This window comes from Cataglyphis hispanica, chromosome 1 (genome assembly GCF_021464435.1).
Source record: "Cataglyphis hispanica isolate Lineage 1 chromosome 1, ULB_Chis1_1.0, whole genome shotgun sequence".
NCBI classification, from domain to species: domain Eukaryota; kingdom Metazoa; phylum Arthropoda; class Insecta; order Hymenoptera; family Formicidae; genus Cataglyphis; species Cataglyphis hispanica.
Genome location: NC_065954.1, coordinates 13,183,218 through 13,204,476, shown reverse-complemented (window position 1 = coordinate 13,204,476; position 21,259 = coordinate 13,183,218). Strand labels below are relative to the sequence as shown.

The 21,259-nt window shown below is 33.9% G+C and overlaps 1 protein-coding gene and 1 long non-coding RNA gene across 3 annotated transcripts in view; one reads left to right on the top strand and one right to left on the bottom strand.

Annotated features, from left to right (window-relative positions):
• Positions 1 to 21,259, top strand: part of LOC126848404 (latrophilin Cirl-like) — a 398,190-nt gene that overhangs the window by 33,219 nt on the left and 343,712 nt on the right. The gene's annotated exons all lie outside the window — the stretch shown is intronic.
• LOC126850882 (uncharacterized) overlaps positions 1 to 21,259 on the bottom strand; it is a 180,671-nt gene that overhangs the window by 116,540 nt on the left and 42,872 nt on the right. For both annotated transcript variants that reach the window (XR_007687608.1, XR_007687609.1), the window contains exon 3: positions 4,562 to 5,022. This is a non-coding gene — a long non-coding RNA (uncharacterized LOC126850882). The remainder of the gene's footprint in view (positions 1 to 4,561; positions 5,023 to 21,259) is intronic.

Here is a 21,259-nt window from a genome sequence, read left to right as displayed (position 1 = left end):
CGCCAATAAATATGTAAATTTTCTGACGAATTATAGTTCTCATATTTCGTTGGTAGTTAAGAATATGTTATTGTCATGTGCAATATACTCGTGCAAGCATATTCGCGAGCAAGAAAGTCCGTAGGACGAATCGCGAAGTGTCTGTGCGGCGAGACTTAATGGCTCTGTTAATGTATACCTCTGGTAATTAGTATAAAATTGCTCGCAATTTATAATTTAATTAAGGCCACTCCCACCACCGAAAACATTTATTCACGTTCGGGGATTCGAGTTTGCAACTGGATATTCCCGCCGTGAATGCCAGCCGTCGTTCTAGCGCGTCCAATGGAAACAGATTACGTTAATTATCGTCCTCCATATATATTCCTGCTTAACTCCCTTTGTTTTTGCAACTGAAATTATGCTGCCAGCGTACCATCTATCTCGAGGGCTCGACTGAACCAACACCTCTCTCGTCTAGTTATATTTCGGATATTTGCTACAGATTTCACACCATTAAACTAACAATAATATCGAACAAAATTAATATGAAAAGTAAAACTGAAATTCTAAAAGATTTTTAAATAATAATAAATTAGAGATCAAGTATGTAGAAAAAATTATACTAATATACAAAAGTAACGTATGTATTAACGCTTACCTTATGTCCGCGCAAAATAAACAAAATAAACGAACAGATGTCTTTCTCACGGAATGTGTCTTTAAAATTTAGACCATAATCTTCCTCACCGTTTTCTTATGCAAATAATGAACCAAAGAAAAAAAATATCAGCACAAGGGATGAGTGGGAATGAAACGGAGTAATTTTTAACGATTTTACAAATTATGTGTTTTAATTATGGGAACTCGAGAAAACAAGAGAGAAATGAGAGATGAAGAGAAGGGGGAGGGGGAGGGGGAGGAGCTATTTTAGTGTTTTAGAGACTCTACGAAATGGCTAATTGCCGTGTTTTGTCAATTTCACTCCAATTTTTTTTGCAAAATATCGAAAAAGAAAAAAGCAGAACATAAGGTAAAAGAGAAAAGAATGAAAATAAAAGTTGTTTAGGAATAATTAATAGAAATAATTTCTCAACCAACACAAAAAAACAAATTGTAAGATAGTTATAGGACAAAACGGTTTGCGAGGTGCGTATATGTACGTGCGCGCGTAGACATACGTGTTTACATACATGTATGTATATAGGATAAAGGTCTTTACTCGTGTGCCCTGCTAGGAAAACTGTTCGAAATTATAACCTTCGTGAATGTTTTATGACACCGTCGAGTATTATGTACGAAAACCCGTTCCCATTTTTCTCGGCATCTCGCGCGTTTCCATTTTTTTCGGATCCTAACACAAAACCATCGGGAATTTATGCTTTACTTAAGCCGGAAAACGCCGAATTTGCGTGATACTTTCGAAAATTTTGGTCAGCTTAATTAATTTATTACCACATGAGGTGACTTTTCATCAGCAGTTGCTCCAGGTGACCTAATTTCTCGGGTCGCTCGTATGTGTAATTAAACGGTGGATTCCAATTAACGTTTGATGTTTTTCGAGAAAAAACTGTCTCTTTTGTGACGCTTTCTATTATATTTTTTCGTGAAATGAAAAAAATAAAAGTTCTTAAAGTTATAAGAACATATAAAGCACTTTCTTCTCTTAGTAGATTATTGGATAAATTATTATGTTTTTCTATAAATTTTTATAATTATTATTCTTAAATATTTTATAAAATATTTATGATCATGCACGACATTATGTTTAGTTAACAGAGTTTGCATACTATTGCATATTCTAATTTATTCAAACTTTTTAACTCTCAATATATTAACAATATAATCTTATAATTATGCTGCAATTATCTTCTCCTAAAAATATCATGAAACGTATCTTTTTACTTTACTTTTTTTAACTGTAATTACGCACGTAAGTTAATCAGTAGCTTTCAGCGTTGGTTTTTAATTACTCAACAGAAAGAAATTATATTAACTAATTAAAAAATTCATAAATAATAAGATTTTAACATAATAAACATTTTATTTCTTTAAGTATATAAATTATAATAAGTCTTTTAGGTGTTTGAAATGCAATTAAAGTAAAACTTTTTAGAAAATAAAACGCTTAATATATTTAAAAATATCCTAAACATTCTCAAAATTTATAATGAAAATCTGATAGCACAAAATATGATTTCTGAAATATATAGATTATTCTTTTAATGAAGACACGATCCCGAAAAATTTAATCGTTCGCAATTTTTGCGCGATTTCCTTCTTTTCAGCAAAGATGCATTCCGTCGTCGCGCATACGACGGCTGCATTATAGTGGGTGGCGCATTAAAATGTTTGTTTTTCCTCGGGCGACGTTAACTCACCGGCTCGCGCTCCGTTCCCTAGAAACGCCTCGCCCGTAAATAACACTTTCTGCGCGGGTGTCACATAACGTCTTCTCGCTACATGGACTTCGTTTCAAGCACGTTTTTGCGGCGACCTGCGACGACGCATCGTCATATTCCTGGCACCGGCGCCAGATTCCTGGCGCTAGTTAATAAACTAAGAGCAAGAGGAATACCAAGCTAAAGAGAAAGAGAAGAAAGTAGAGCGGGTAGAAGAGAGAGAGGAGCGAATAGAAAACTTGTATTAAAGTGCATCAGGATTGGACCAGGCGAACTTGCAGGCCGCGCTTGAACTTGGGTTCTCACTTTATGAAATACAACCCGATCTTCGCGTAGCCTCTCCATTCGACCAACTCGACTGCCTTCAAAATAGGAGAAAGAAAACGAGAGAGAAGAGGATATGTCAAAGCAGAATGAGAGAAAGAGGGGGATGTAAAGAAAAGCAACGCGAACACTTGCCACACCCGTAGCTTTGAAATCATTTCGTGCTCAGACTTCGAGTAAACTATCTATCTTCGAGTAGTAAATCGACAAATTCTCCACACATACATATACACACATATGCATGCACACAGAAGGAGAGAGAGGGGCAGGAGAGAGGACTCACCACCGGCGTACATTTCGTATGTTTCGCTTCAGAAAACACATTCCCTTCTTTACTACTTTTCTTACCTTCCCAGACTCACATATTTTCTCTCTCATTCTTTTCCTCTCCATGTTCATTTTTTGTTTTGCAAGAATAACCGAAACGGACGTGCATCGCGACGAGATCAGAATTCCCCGTTGTTTGGACCGTGTTTTCCGCGAGGGAAAAATTCAATGTAACAGTGAGATCACTAAAATTATGAACGCGCGGGACATTGTTTTCAGTGAAATTTTTTCATTTGATTCCACACCCGTCTTTTATACTTGCAATTGTTCGCAAAGACATTGAGGAATAATAAAGAATAGGAAATTTTTAGACTCTATATCGTAGTTTATAGCAATGATTAACTGCATTTTCATATCAATTTAATCATAATATTAATATAACAATAATGCAATGATGTTTACGTCATTGCATTTCGGAGTGGACTCATGAAATATATGTGAGGCATTTATATATATATATATATATATATATATATATGTGGATATAATATCTATTAATGATCATTAATTGCGATTAAATTGTGCCAATGTAGAATTAAATGACGTTTATCGTAAACCACGAGAAGTACGTACATGACATCAACAATTTCGATTGTAAAATGTAGAAGATTGTACGATACTATCACAAAATTCAATAAAATATCCTCTTCCATATCGCATACAACATTTCATACAACGGTCATGGCGCATCGATCTAATATCGCATGCAGAGCTATATATGTTTCAACTAATTCACTAGTAACCACATACAGTAGGAGCATTGAATTGATAATATCTATAATATACATTCGGAAATAACCCCTGCAATCGACGGCAGACGCCATCTCGCTCTTTCTCTTTCTCTCTCTGTCTCTCCCCGGTCTTCCTCTACCTCCTTCTCTCTCTCTCTCTCTGCTATTCCGTGCGGGGGAACTTCGGCAATAATTCAGCGCGCTTTTTGCGCGCGTCGCGAATATAGATCGCAGCCTCCACACGCGCGCGTGCGAATCGATCGCGCGTCGCGCACCGTCGCTTTTTGCGGTCGCGCCAAGCGATGTTCGCGGCGGAGACAAATGAACTCGGGTCATGATCATTTTTCCAATTTCGTTCGGCGACTTCTTGCCGAGCAGCGCGACGGGACGAGCGAGTCAGTTGAAAATAAAAAAAATGTCAGGGTTTTCCGCGAGTGGCGTTTAGGAGCGTTTGGCGTGCATGTGACTTTCCCGATAACTTAGAGCACTTTTTGTGTTTATCGCCGTCTGTAATACAAAGCTTTCATCCAGATCGTTTATTGTGACAAATGTTGCTTGCTTTTCGATATGCAATTTTTACTATCGCAAGCATTGGTCGTTTACGCGCCCAAGAATTCGATTTAATTCTTTACGCAACGGGTGTACAAAATATCAGACAAAAAATCGTTATTGAGTTAAATTAACATATTTGTTAACAATATATATTTCATCATTCGCGTGTCGATAGTTTAGTCTAAAATCCCTGCATTGCGGAATTGTTCTTCGAAGAATCATCTGAATAAGATAAAATCAACTCACCCATTCGTCTGCCATCCTTTTCTGATCTTTCGCCTCTTCCTCTTCTTTCTTCATTCTCGTTCATTCTCTCCGATGCTTGCCTTCTCGAATTCCCTTGCCCTACGGCTTTTCCTCTCTCTCCTTTATACGTCACTTTTTCTACTCATCTCTACCGTCGTTCTTTGATTATTCGTATCTATCCTTCGCTCTCTTTTGCCGAGACTCTCTCCGGGCAATCTCGCTCGATAGAGCCCGTGTTAATTTGCATAGCCACTTCGAGAGTCGGTACGATCAACGGCCGCTATATCTAGTGTAATATTGTGTTGGTATCAACCTATCGACCATCCCTGTAGTCAGGAAGCGATATGACGCTAATATTTTTCTTCCACTCATCGCACGCTCGTTTGAAACTTCGTACATCATCTTTGCACACCGCTTCTTTCTCCAAAAGTGTTGCATTTTGTAGAATATTTTTTAATGGGCTGAAATAAAGATGTCACACGAAAAAAATTTGTAAGTATACAAGTATATAAATGATATTTATATACATCGTTTATACCGTTAATAACGCATTAAAATGAAATTACAAGAAAAAAACAGTAAATTATTTCATGATTTATAGCATTGCTGTTTTTATTTAGATATTTTATGTTATATATTATTTAAATTGTGTCTTTATGAATTAATTATTAACAGGATTGACTTTCTAACAAAACTATTATTAATTTCGACTTTAAACATTAAGTTAGCTTTTTTTATATTACATTTTTGAAGTAGATTTAAGTCAAATTACTTTCAAAAAAGCGAATTCTGATCAAACTTTTCATTGTTCAGTCGTATCAATTCTCAGGAAAAAGATTTCGTATCCAAACTATCCGAAATTCAAGGCTTTCAATTACTCCCACAGATAAATTAGATCGCGAGCGGCAGATTAAACCGGACCGGCTCGAACGCGGCGGTTATGACTCGTAAAAATCGAGTCGCATCGATCAGACAGTAAGCGAACGGGGGCTCGGAAAGTAGAGAGTAGAGATATATAAATGACGAGGGAGAGGAAAGAGGGGGAGGAGGAGACAAAATATCCCTGGGTCGACGGCTCGAGCCCGATGTCACAACGAATGCCTTATCGATATCATCCTGTCGAACACTCATACACGAGATATTCCGCATAGCAATGTCTCGGTAATTGGATACACGATCGGGCCGCGATAGTTTCGTGTCGAAACTCGATCCGATTCGCGAACGACGGATCCAGAAATGTCCCGCGCAGAACGCACCTGCCCACCTGTTTTGATAGGCTATGATACGAATGACAACAGTATATATAGGCGAGTTTGTACAACTCGCTCTTAACAGTTGTCCCAGATAAGTCGTTCACGCAGTGAGAGATAAGTGACTCGTACAAGGTTTTTGTAAAAATCGATCGTCCATTTGAACAACAAAATATTTCAAATAATCTATCAAGACGCTCTAACTACGTACAGGATTTCACTCTGAACAATTTGAGAATGATTTTGTAAATTTTCTTACTGTATCAAAATTTTGAGTTTTCCTATGCAACTAAATTTATGTTTGATGCGTCTCAAATCAAAAGCTTGCTCATGAATAATGAATAATTAATTCAATATAGAATCGGTTCTTAATATATTCCGTACACATGCAAACGTCATCGATTTGCAGATTTCGACGATGGAAACGACGTCGAGACGTCGTTTGCAGATCGCCCGGTGCTCGCAAGTTTGCGCAGATGACGCGATAAGTCCTTCGAAGTCATCAATACTTTTCACTGTGACCATTTGAATGAAATATCATCGTGAGCAGATGCGTTCTTCTCTGGGCGGGAATATAGCAATGCACTTGCACAGCCCGAGGCGAAATTAATACCCAAACTTCTCCAATGTCCAACGCGAAAGATAGAGGAACGCGATGTTACATTGTATTTAATTTTTAATTTTAATTTTAATATAAAAAAAATTTTATATTTTCTATTTAAAGCAAATCTTGTGCAAAGCAGAAGAAAAAGAATACGGATTTTATAATAATAAAATTTTATATTTAATAAAATTTTATATTTATGAAGATTAGTTATAAAATAATGCATTAGTATTTGCAAAAGATGCACTGCAAGTTTGTCGGATAGCAAATTATTTGATCAATACTTAATAATAATTCGCGTCGCCTGTAATAAGCCGATCGCGAAGTAATTAGTAATGTGTGCCGGTGACTGATTCTGGCGGAATTACGCGCCACTGATTAGCGCGGTACCGTAATCCCCGTAAATATGATTACGGAGGAAATGATTATCTCCGCGTACCCAACCAACCGTGCATACCGATCGATAGTTATGGATCTATAAATAGATCTTTCGAGAATTCTGTAAAGCGGACGTGCAGTATCGCGGAAGTAATAAAATTGAGAGCAGATCGAGAAACGACATGAGTGAGAATATTATTTACATCATTATATCTTACGCGCGAGATCCGAATGTAATTTAATATTTCGCGGAAAAAATTCTCGATTATTTTTGAAGAAAAAAATTAATATAAAAATGTAATTTTTTGCGATAAAATGTTTTGTATCATATGATACGTTATAATGCAAATGTTAACAATAGTAGTATATTTTTTTTTTTGCTCAAAAAATATCAAATAATATCAATATAGAGTAACGATTAAAACATTATGTAAAAAAAAAAAAAAAAAAAATTAACCTCAGAAATATATTAATGTTTGACAAATTAACATATGATGATTGTGTAAATTGTTTAATTGCCTGCAGTTATTTTACAAATCGATGGATCGTTAACTATCACAACCAATAATCATACATTAATTACGATGCAAAACAGCGTCATTTTTTATTTTACGTTCAATGAGAGATACATTTATATCATATTCAATATCACCGAGATTTTTTTCATGAACATTTTACTATTTACCTATTTACCTATATATCGGATACAGAATATAATCTCATGGTTACACATGTTATGATGCGTATGATTAAAAAATTCATTTTAAAAATACTAAATTGTATTTTTACCACTTACATAACTTTTTTATATGTTCACCGGAGTCATGCATTGCAGCAGTAAATTTTGTTACAAATTTATACATTCCTCTGTGAGGATGATTTATACAGCTATGAACGAGGCGATAGTAGCAGATCGGGGATAAAGGGAATCGGTGGTTCGTTGACGCCATAGGATAGACGCAAATACGAGAAAAATGAGCTTACAGTTCACTATCGTTCAACCAGATAGACCCTAATGCTTACGCAGGAAATTTGTGACCCATTGGACCGGACTCGTGAGGGTGCAAAGCAAATGTTTTCTTTCGATGTCCTCCCTAATGCACACATTTAAGTGTACTCCGTTCGATCTATAGCGGCGACGGCGGTCGCAAACCCGGAACGCATCCTATCGAGACAATATTATTTCGAAAAATATTTAACAGCGATATTTGGGTTTCGATTTTATTTAATATTACATCCGCAACGCGAGAAATATTCAGCAAATAAAATGGCACAATGATTGTCACAAAGATGTACAGCGGTGGTATATGAGATTCCACCTGTTTCAATCAATTTTACTACAAAGATTAAAATATTTCTGTTAACAAAGAAACGCGCGTGTTTTAGATTAAGAATATCTTTTTTTTAAATCAATTTTTCATATTTCTAAAATGCCTTTTCATCAAGATGTATCGTTTGCTCTCATTATACCTGCATCTCTCCGATAGGTTCTTTCATAGCGAGAATCTTATAAGAGATTTGTAACATTACTGTGAACAACGTGTGCGAGTATACCGTCGCAAAAAAAAGTTCTTCGAAGGAACTTATTTAATCGCGATTACTATCGATTTTCCGTACCAAGTTATACGCCACTGGCGCGGGAAGCCGTGACGTGAATCGAGATCCTGCAGAGACTGCGATAAGATTTCAATGATGAAACGGCGAGCTACGCCGATGGCTTCAATCACGTATGAAGTGATCGCAATGAACGTTTACAGTATTGAAAGGCATGCTTCCACAGCGCGGGCGCTATAACTCGTACCTTGCCATTAATATAATCTCGTATAGATCGTTTTAAAATTCCGTGTTGTAAGATGAAGCGAAGTAAGAGCCGGCTGTTATTGCTGATCCATTCAGCAGTATCATTCGCGATGCAAATTGATTTGCAATTAATCGTAATGCTGGGAGATTCAAACATATGATATTGTGTGTGCGTATACATTTTATAATTTTGCGAATATTAGTTGTAACTTCTCTTTGGTGCATATATTATTTCCATTCACATTTCAGGCGCCTTTAATTTTACATGATCGTTATCTAGGAATATTTAGTCGGACGATATGAATAACTATGAAATTAATCATACTGCTATAGAACCTGAGGATGGGACATCATATGTGCGTTTTTCTTATCCAAAATGATATTTCTTTTATATTTAACTAAAAAATTATATTCGCTTAAATACAATTTTAATTTTTAGAGAGAAAAAGAGGTTTAGCGTTTGTATGCCATTAAATAAAAAAAAAAAAAAAATGAAAAAAAGACAATTCTTTTATTCTCGAAAAAATGTGTAAGATATTATTTTATTGTCACGCATAACGGCCTAACATGCGATAGAAACGCGCAGAGAAAATCCGGTGCGTTTGCAATGGAACGCGGAACGCGTGAATCCAGCATGATCGCGCGCGATCTCTCGATCCGTAAATGAAAATTCCCGTCTGCATTGATATGCATCTACAAGATTCCGACTGCGCTCGACGCGCTCTCGGCGTTCATTTCGTGCGATTTCAAGACTTTCCGGCAGAATCTCGTAAAAGCGAATTCTTCACGATCGCTTACCTTCCCCTCAATTGCACGCACCCCTGCACCGTTTGCCTTGATGCACCCTTGAAGACAAGTTTGAGTTGCTTATCTTATCCTGTTTTTCCTATGACAAATTCACGATAAGAAAATTATTATCATATATTCTCGATGTATGTGTGGATGTGGAAGATAAGAGTCCAATGTAAATAGAGTGTTCGCTGGAAGTTTCATACCTCCTTCAAATTACACATTTTTTCATGAATTTTATAAATCAATATATTTTTAATGAAATTTCAAAAAGAAAAATATATTTTTTTATTTACTACATGATTTAATATTTCATTTTAAAAATAAGTATAGCTTTTTTAAATATACTTAAACCGATTTTAACTTTTTTATTCTCAACGAAAAAAAATTTCTTTAATTTAACTTCAATCAAAACTTAACTTCAACTTAAATATGCTTTATATATCAACACAAAATGAATGTAAAAATACAAGTCAAATTGTTATTTTTACAAATATGATATTCCATTTCCAATTTCTATGGGAAACAATGATTGTTCAATATTTGGAAAATATTGCCGTTTTATTTTCATTAAATAATAGTCACTTGCTTTGCCCAGAAATAATCGTTTGTGTAACTTTTTTTTAATGAATAGATATTTCGTTTGTGCTCTCCGGCAAATAACGCTCGAATTATTCGACAACGATCACAGATCGAGAATTTTCGCTAATCGGCCATGGGTTTTGTGCGGAGCATTTAATACGCGACTGATCAATTCATTTCAGAGATCCACATCGCTTTTATTTAATAAAAGAGCAAACCGGATCAAAATATGACATCGAGGACCGATAAGTCCAGTTTAAAAAAAGCACGATCGCGAGCAGCGAGATGTGAAAAAATAATTCGCTGGCGTATATTGCGAGCATGCAAATCTCGTTTTTGTTAGCATCATCCGGTACACAAGAAACAATGAATTTCGATGAATCAACCCGGAAAAAAAAAGAAAAAATACGAGTTTCGAGGATTAACTAGCGCTCTCGGCTACGGTTGAAAACGAAATCGCTCACAGGACGATAATTATATAACAATTTCTCTTTCTCTCTCTCTCTCTCTCTCTGGAATCGACAATTTATGATGAGCATAGTTCACCTTAATTACTACTTTAAATCATTTTATTTATCGCCATAGTACAATGTACATCGTATTCACTATAAATTCCTTCTGCGTCCGATCCAATTAATTTTGAGAATCGGCTAATTACTACACATATTACGCTGTTTTCCATCTCATTCCTCGAATTATGCTTACGGCAATATACGATTACGGTTATCGATTATCTCAAACCTTCCTCACTGAGTATTTGTAAGCAAACAAATCGAGAAAAAAATATCTTTCCCTAATTTTTCTATTGAATTACTACTACGGCCACTTGCTACTCATACACACACATTATATAATACAATTGTAAACTAATTTTGAAGAAATATTTCATTTGTTTTGTGTGATAAATACTTATGATTTAATTTATATTCATTCAACTGTTGTGTTCTCTCCTCAACAATTTTATACAAACTCTCAATATTCTTTTAAATACTCTATCTAAAAATTATGGATTAACGTAAAGATAAAAAGAAAAAAGAGAAAAACCATAAGATGTTAAAATATCTTAACAAATTATATTATCAAAATATAGTAACATAAAGCTCTATGTGTTTTATTCAGACTTCATAATATATTAGACTGCTAATATATTTATATTCTATATAATAACATAGGAAATAAAAGCAGTCATTTACAATTTTGTAGAATGTTATACCGGGTATCGCAGAATTTCGTAGAATTCGATATTAATTCGATATTCGATTGATTTGTGTCATTTAAACGTCAATCATCAATTATTTAAACGTATATTACGTTTAAAACATTTTAAACTAAAAATAAACTAAAAATATTAAGTGTATGAATAGTGCTCATACAAGAATAAAAATACCAATGACTTGTAGTATACTTGGCTTGTTCAAGTCGATTTTCTAAAGGAAGAAATATCAATTTTATTTTTTCAGTAAGTGCATATAATCCGTTTCTCTTATTTTTTTTTTAGAAAAAAAAATAAGAGAAAACTTTAATTATTTTTATATATTATTAAATATGCATCAACTATATATCAAAACTTATTATGAAATATTGCAGCTTTTTCTTCAAAGATAAGAATCGATTGACAGCTTGGTTAACCCAATCCACATATGTATTCTGCCCAATTGTAAATGGCTGTTCCGACTTCACCTGTCACATTACTGATAGCAGTCTAATATATTATAGAAGTCTGTGGTTTTATTTAATGACAAGTGAGCGTCTCTGAAATGCATATACCCCAATAGATCAGAATCTTGATGTAAGAAATTTGTGGTTCAATTTTCAAGCGCGTAACGATATGACAGTCGTCGCCTTTATTCGCGAATCCAGGACACAAATCATATTGTATCTTGATTATAATAATCAAGTCATGATGTGAATTATCATGTAACATCAACTCTCAAAAATATCGAGGAATATTATGTTCATCACACATGACAATTCCGCCGTTTTATGACCGCCATTTACACCGCCATTTCAATTTGCATTTCAATGGAAAAAATTATATCAAGATTTATTAATAAGAATAATATTAGCTCTACTCTTTATTGTATCAATTTGAAATCATTGGGATAAATATCTCGCGTTATGATAAAAATAATCTAAATCAACTCTTGATGCAGAGTGTACTAATTTTTAGATGCATAAATAAGAATGAAAAATACTAATATATAGATGAAATTGCATACATGTACAAAAACATAATTTTGATAAATATTATACAATATATCATTGGACTCCACAATTGGACTCAAATATCGTAGCAGTTGAATAGTTATTTATTGTATGATATGTGTGATATTGATTTTATGACATGTATAATATATACAGTTTAAAAGGCTAAAACCATGCATTTTATCTTTCAAATTTTATTAATGCACCAAGATTTTCGGGTCGACTTTCTACCTGGAATATAAATTTACTTGGACGTTCCACCTCTTGCCGAAAAATAATTAAAACGTTCGATTAAGATATAAGATGCAGGTATAATTCATGCTTGACAACGCGCCGTATTCTCGTGGATGATTTTTAACGGCGATACAATACGTATATATCTCGCGCAACGTCAGCGATTATGTATTATATGTTGGATGGTGTCTTCTCGATCGCGATTGGCCGTAAATTATACGGTTGCACGACCGCATATGGCTACGCTGATTGCACTCGCCTCAAGTCGGTCCCGACGGATATATTTAATTCCATACTCGATAATGCAGCATACGTAATTAAATTGCCGAGTTTCACTGCTAATTAATAACTATTGTGCACACATGCACATTTGTTGTCATTAACACATATCGCAAGTATTGAAACGTAATCAAGTATCTATTTCCGTTAATGAAGCGTATTGTACGTATTTTGTAAGTTTTTTATCTCGTGCAAAAGTTAAACAATAACTAATTTATAATTCAATAATATATACTTTTAATCACACAAATATGTTAAAATATAATTTATTTTTTCATGCACTCTTTACGTAAATTTATCACTTAATATGATAATCGTATATAAGTAGATCTGTTTTTTTATTTAGTTTTTTTATTTTTGTAAACATTAAAATGAAAGGAACAGAAATAGAAAGATTTAAAAACAATTAAATCTTAATAACTGTTAAGATTTATGAAAAAATTAAAATAAGAGCAAAATATTATAGCTTTTGTACATATGTATATATATTTATGATATTTCTCTACGTCACATTTATTCATTTTAATAAAAATGGCATCAAGCAATTATTAAATAATACAAAGCTATCAGAAGATTATCTGGCAATTGAGCGAAAAATTGATGAAATAAAGAAGCGCAGATACGCCAAAAAGGAAAGCCTCAACGCGCGATCATTATATCGGCTAGTTAAGAAGTTATTCGACGACAGCCCGATGGAAACCTGGATCATTGTCAATTTACAACGACGTAATCATAAAGATGATCCGCTAACGATCGGATACTGTTTCTTGGAGATGCCGATCCACGAACAATGAGACGGGTATTTTCTTTCCGGCCATAATCAAGTAATGGAACTATGGCGGCTCACTACAAAACCCGCGGATTATGTCATTCATAAACTTTCTCGACAGCTTTCCTTGTTTGGACACCGTCGTCCCTTTTCTTCTCTCCCCATATCAGTTCTATGCGTAGGTTTTAGAGCGATTTGTTTTGCGTGATTCTCGAGCTATCGCTCGATAAATCCTTACGTTGTACGATTAAGATCAAAGTTTGACATATTTGATTTACCGATCAAAGAAAAATAAGAAAATAATCATAGTGTGATAACTTATCTAATAATAACAGCAATAAAATCTTTGCTGTAATAGAGTAATTATTAATAGTAAAGTTAATCATATCGCACGCGACGTAGTAAAAGATATGTATCTATAATGTATATATGTCTCACGTGACGTAATAATTTTACACCGTGAATTTCGTTGAAATCTTATCGAATCGTCTTATCGGCACGGCTTATTACCATTCGGATATATTAGACGATCGGCGATAACTTATCCGCGATGAGGGTGGCTATCGAGCACTGTCACTGGTTCGCAGTGGTAGGATATTGTTTTTAGGCTGCGGTTTTGCCCCGGTCTCTCTCCCTTCATCTCCTTGCTCTCTCTCTCTCTCTCTCTCTCTCTCTCTCTCTCTCTCTCTCTCGTATCCTCCTGGGAAATTGGACCTGGAGCGGCGCTAGCAATGCTCTCTCACTCGCCGCTCATTTATTATCGTTGCTTTACCTCTGGGTGGCCAAATTTACCAAACGTTGCGGTTCGGCGCCCGCCGTCGCGGTGAACGTCATTCGACGTTACACAGATGAAAACTGAGCAACGAATTGGCACGTCCACCCCGCCGACCCAATTTCATAAATCAAAAAATATTTCATATTCGCGTGATTTTTCGTCCGACTTCGTATTGCTACGAAATGAGAAATCAGAGACCGTTTTTGTAAACGTAAATAATTTATGCGTAATACTTTCATTGATGACACTCGTGTGCGAATATATTAATCATTAATTTTTAAACGTTTAAAAACAAAGGATAATATTTTTGATAAAAAATTATGTACCTGAAAGGAAGTTAATCATATATTAAATAATTGTTCGAATCAGAAATGGATATTGATTTGTACATCAAACGAAATTATTAAATGTATTTTTCATATCATGTATAATGCATCTGTCATATATGTATATATATCGTCCAGTTTATAATAATAATAATTATGTTATAAAATATCTATTTTAATATGTGTTTATCGATTGTTCTTCGCTCTTTTTTCTTTGTCGCGTATAATGTAAAAATATTATAATACACATACTGCAACTCTCAAACTATTGATTAGCATCGAGTTTTGTGGCAGTCAATATATTAAGAATTATGCGATATATTTATATTGACGTTTATATAAATTTGATGATTTTTGACATTTGTCAAACTAGACTTTATATGTAAATATATAAAGTTCTATTTTACTTTCAAAATGTTATAGTTATATTATATTGTTGTTCTATAAATTCTGCTAAAGCTTATGCTTTAATATAATTGCTTTTAATATAATTCGATATTCATATATATGTTTTTATATTTTTGACATTATTTTGCCAAGTAATAATGAACAAAAAAGACTTGCATGCAATTGTAGCACTCTTCGACGAATTCTTATCTAACGCGGAGAAATATCAAGAGTCTTACAAAGGTAAAAACGTTGGCAAACACGGAAAAAATGTAGCTAGTGCGGGAAGATGAGAACATCAACAATGTATCTTCATCCTCGTTTTCGCTCTTTCGCGAATCTACTCTGCGTCTTCCAATCATAGAATCACGAAGAATAAGAAGGTGACGTCAAGTCGTACTTTCGGAGATGCATCTTGCTTATCCAACCGACAAATGTACACCTACCATTTGCAGTTATTTATACGACTTACATGATTCATCTTAATATAATTCAATGGATTCAAATAAGCCTTTCTCTTACTTTAATGTAAATTAATTTAAAAATCGTCAGGCTCGCGTTATAAATATTGATGAAACATAAAATATAATATATTCAAGATAGAACATTAAAAATTCCATAAATGTCTTGGGAAAGATTGTTGATGTTGAATGTTAATGAAATATATATATAATTTTTGAAATAATTTACACTCTCTCTTGTATAAGCACATACAATCATTCTCACGTGTTGGAGATTCACAGATCAATGTTGAAAGAAAACATGGCATGAAACACGTATCGGAAATTGTCGAGCAATTGTTTGCAAAATCGACAACAAGCTTGTCCAAAATAAGGACAAGCCGCTCCGCTTATATGTACATACACCAACAGTTCACCCGTGTGTTTATTTTCCTCTCTCTTCGATCGCATTTTATATATTCTTTTCGCGCAGCAAAAATGGACCGGGAAAATATGTCGGTCGATGGAAGATGAACGTAGCACGGGTAACATACCGAGTTCTTGAACACGAAGACGGCCACAACGGGGATACGATCGAGTAGTTCCAAGACCGCGGAGCGATCAAACACACGCATGTTCCTGTGAATATCTTGATATAACTGACTAAGCTTTTCTTATATATAAAAAGAAAAGAGAAAGAAATATCTACACGGTTTCTCTTATAAAACCCAATAATAAATTTTTTATGCTTTTTCTTTGTATATATTTGTAATTTATTAGAGAATATTTCTAGATAAGATCAGAGAACATTATGTTATATAAAACGTTAATGAATTTCTCAATCTCTTCAAAGTCTGCTCCGTGCACAGCATTTTCGAAAAAAAAAAAAAATAGAATATTATATATTTTTAAAAAACTTAAAATACATAAAATGTTAAAAAACTATAAAAAAGTTTTATTCAACAGAACATTAAAAAATGTAGAATATATATAAATAGTTTCCCAAATAGCAATTTATTGTCACGTTATTGCTTTTTTCTTCCTCTCTCTGTTTCGATTTTCTTCATTCTGTTTTTAATTGATCGAAATTATCTCGAATACTTTTGTTTCCATCGCTTCATACAAAATGTTCTAATTTTTTTTTTTTTATACCATTTAGACAGTTTTCCAAGAAAACAGCGAATCGTGTTATCGGATTTCTAGTTAAATAAGAACTTAACATGCTTAGTGCCGTTAATGCCTCGAAGTTTGAAACGAGCAGTTTCTGATTTTTACTGTGTAAATTGAGTAAATGGGAGGTGCCGTAAGTAAGAAGTGCGGAAAAAATACAGCGACAGTACACGAAACGCAGATATGAAATGCTTAGTTATGTTCCCTTTTATTAAAAAAGCTGGTGAATTTCTGGTATTACGCTTTTACATCTATACACAATATTAGTCCAACCTCGATTCCAGGAAAAGAAAATATCAATATGAGAATATAATATTGAAACAAAAATACCAACCAAAAACACTTTATAACTTTTTTATATTTTCTGTCTTTTTGTTTCCAGGATATAATAATATAGTAATATACTTTTATAAATAGATTTATAAAAATTTTATAAAACTGATATAAATATATCGATAATATGTTTATATCTCAATTCAATTACATAAAATTGATATATAACATCATACTATGTTATGTATGGAAAACTTTTCAAATTTAAAATAAAATCATTTTTTTATTTCAAAGTATTTCAGAGAATTACGTATAAAAAATTTATATTTTCACAATAAAAATATTATTCATTATATTTATTCATTGCAGTGTCAATATGACTAAGATACGATCGCAGCACTTTCTTAGATAAATCGGACACTATGTTCGAGCGAGTTCTCGCAGGTGGAAAGGGGCCGACCTGCGGTCAAGGGTTATTGAGGGGCTCGAATGGCGTAAGAGGGTGGTTCGGGAAAAAAATACAGCGACAGTTCACGAAACGTAGATAGCGGCCGACTTCACCTATCGCTCGCTTGTACTCGCGAGCTATAATGCGAAGAAGGGTGACTGGAGAGAGAGAGAGAGAGAGAGAGAGAGAGAGATTTAAATCCGTGTTAGAGAGAAAAAGACAATGAAGAATGATGAGAGCCGTGAAGAGAAAGAGAGAGTGCGAACTGAAGGTGGCCTACGAGAGAAATAGCGAGTGAAAGATATACGATCTCATAATTCGTTTCTAAACATCGCTAATTGCAGCGCTGACCCTCTAAATCTTTTGGGATGCTATCTGCTCGAAAATGATCCTTCTCTCTTTTTCGAGTCCTCCTTCTCTCGTTGTCTCTCCTTCGTTGCTCTTGCACAATCGTCGACCCGATACTCACAGACATTTCTTACATGCTTTTCCTTCATCGCGGCTTGTCCATTTTTTAAATCTATGACGGATACTACATAACGGAATGAAAAAGCGATGCCACGAAAAAAGACTGTTTTGCCGATAATGATTTGTCATATAATACATATTGTTGTTTTCTCGAAATTTCTCGAAGAACTACATGATAAGACATAGAATAGATTAATAATCTCTTATTAATATATACCCTATAATGTTCAACTAAATCTTTTAATAACAAAATCATAAAATTACGATAATATCATTTCGATTAGTGGTAACTCTGATGACATTAATTTTCTAATGATCTATTTAATTTAATATGTATTGCAAAAAAAAATTGTAAAGCAAATAATGTACTGAATAATTATGATTTTCAAAAGCATCAGAAAGTTGTCGAAGAATTAAATGAATCTGTTTTCTGCAGGACAGAGAATTATCTTAAGTTCTTGTATTTCCTCATAATCGCGACCATTCCGGCTCGCTATTACGGAATTGCAGCATCGAATATTTAACGCAATACCGTGTTTAATCTGTCGCGCTCTCTTGCTCAGGAAAGCGATATCGAAATAAGTTCGTCACGGCCGGATGTTTCTTTAATGGAGAGGAACGATCTATGCATTATGGGCCTGCGTCTCGTATCGTGCCGGAAATGGGATAGACTTGACAGACTGGCGCAACGCGCTCTTACTTATAAATCTTTATTAATATCTCGAGCAAGTTGCTGTATCTCTTTCTCCGATTACGCAAACCGTTTTCTCCGATTCCTCAGTTTGTCGGCTCAGGAAGAGCCCGAAAAGACGACTGAAAGAGAATTCTATAAGGGAAGCGGAAAAGAGGGAACAGCGCTTTTCAATTCACTTTACGAGGCTATTCCCTCTCTCCGAAAGGGATTTCTTTGTCTTATCGAGCCATAATGAAATGCGAGCCGACGAATTTTCCTAATGCCTAATGCTATGCGAAAATCACCGTCATCGTCCCTTTATGCATCAACATAGCTTTTCTCCTTCCATGTTACGTCTTGCTCGATGATGATTACGATATATAATTACGATAATATAATATATGATTAACGGTTAAATATTTTAATCACACCAAAGTGCACATGCATACGGCAATTTTTTGAATAAGTATTTAACAAATATATCACGAAAATATCAACAAAGCCGATTTAAATGAGCTATAAATAAAATTTTAATATGTTACGAAAAATAATCGAGATATTAGGAATTTTCAAGTTCAACAAATCTATTTTACTTACCATAACTTTTTTTAATAATTTTGAAATATCTGTGCAAATTTAATAAAAAGTATTATATGTGCTGCAATTTCAAAATCTTGAATATTACTATAATATAGAATCTAAAATTTAATTTCAATTATAATAAAAATTACTTGGATATAATTAAAATCAAATTTTTGTTTTTAAATTTGTAAAGAGCATATAAAAATGATTATTGAGAAAATAATATTAATATAACTTTACAGTTTAAAATATTCTTTTAAAATTGTATGATAGAAATGTAAGATAGAATGTTATTTTTTTCCTATTCGTAAAATAGTAGTTAAAAATTACGTTTTCGTTAGACTTCCTCAAATCTCTTGCTGTAAACGCATCTATTTTAAAAGGCAGTAAAGGAAGTTTAAAGGTAAGTGCAATTTCGCCGCAGCAGGGAGAAGAAGCGAGTCGCTTTAAAAATAGCTTCCGTCGGAAGTACATTTCGATTTCCCGCAAGTTTCCGAAGTCTGATCTTAACGTTGCTTCTCCGGAGAAGGAAATGTTACCGCATTTCGCTTCCCAAATTTCGCCCAACAAGCCGAATGCGCTTTATGTTCGTTTTTAACAGCCATTTTTGAGCCAACGCCCGTTTATCGGAAGGAAATTCAATAAAATGGTCAAAAACATGTTTTGGCAGATGTGAAGTAAAAGTGAAGAATGTGTGTGTGTGTGTGTGCGCGCGCGCGCGTAATACACATATAACAATCTCTGTAATGGATTTATATAAAAAATTATATAATATAATATATAAAAGTAACAGTGCTATTCTTCATTGTAGTTATTTACAGGAAACTCGTATCAGTTATTAAAATCAATATATTTCCAAAACTAATATTTACATTTTGTATTTTGCATTTACATTCCCGAAACAAAAGTTGATTTTTCCTATTTAATAATGGGATATTTCACAAAGTAAAAAAATATCTGGCGTTAAATCGATAATTTTATCGTGTTGTGTACAAAAATATGTAGAAAATTTATCCTTTTTAAATATAATTTCACTTTTTATCAAATTTTTGTGTTATTAAAATTTATCTATTATGAATATTTTTAATTTATCTCATCTGGTTTATCACTAGACAGTAATTCGGCACTAGCTTTTAAAACTATGTGATTCTCGCTTTCAGAGAAGTTCAAACTAAAAATTAAATTAAAATTAATGAAATTTAAATTAATGTTTTCCAATAAATAAAATTCAAATTAATAAAAAAAAATAATAAAGAAATAAAATAGTTTATTAAAAAAATATATTGTAATAATTTGTAGAATTTTCAATAATAATATTAAGAAAAAAAACGCGAGTAAATAAATTATATTTCTAGGAAAACAAACGTGTTCCATCTGGTATTTTTTGCCTTTCGAAAAGTCATATTCCGCAATGTCAAACATTTTCTTTTTAAAAAGGGAAAAGTATGGCGCGGCATGTGACCGAAAGGATCGTTTGGATGACTTTTCTCTCGCGTAGGATGGCATTCGTCAGGACTTATCGCAGAGCACGATCCTATACACACTTCACCCCCGTGAGGTTTGTTTTCAAGACGTGACTTAACCAAAACAAGCTCAGTAAACACCCGTTCCCGTCGCATTCGTGTTCCAGTAATATGGCACGACGTATATGTATATTTAAAGAGGCCGTTCAAGGGGCGCGCTGTTTTTGAAATGAAATCCGAAGCTGTCGCCCGATGACGATGACGGTCGGAATTTTTAAGCAGCAGATAGATATAGCAGTACGAATACATATAACATGAATGTTTCGATTATGGTACTCTCTGTCATGCGACATAATTATATTATATCTTTCAATATCGCTTAATACAATTTAAGAGATTTAAGTATATATATATGTATATACATACACACGCACGTTATTCACATTTTCCTTAGATAATCCTTAGAGATTAAAAAAAATTCAACAAAAAACTCGAGTATGCGATATGAACCGGCATGCTCATCATAATATCGATATCATTTCGACTGCATTATAAGAAATTTGAGATTGTTTTAGAAGGATCTCGGAAATCAAAGTCGGGCTACGAGGAAGGGAGAGGGAAAGACTTAACGATTCTATTGTTATAGAAAAATAATAATTCAGAAACACAAGGCCACTCGCTTTAATTGATCATTTGGATCAATCAGAGTCAGCAATAGTCGTCGAGCTCCATTTGTAATTTATAATTCCAATGGTCCTCAACGCAGGACAGCTTCTCTATTTCTCTCTTTTCCATTCTTTCTC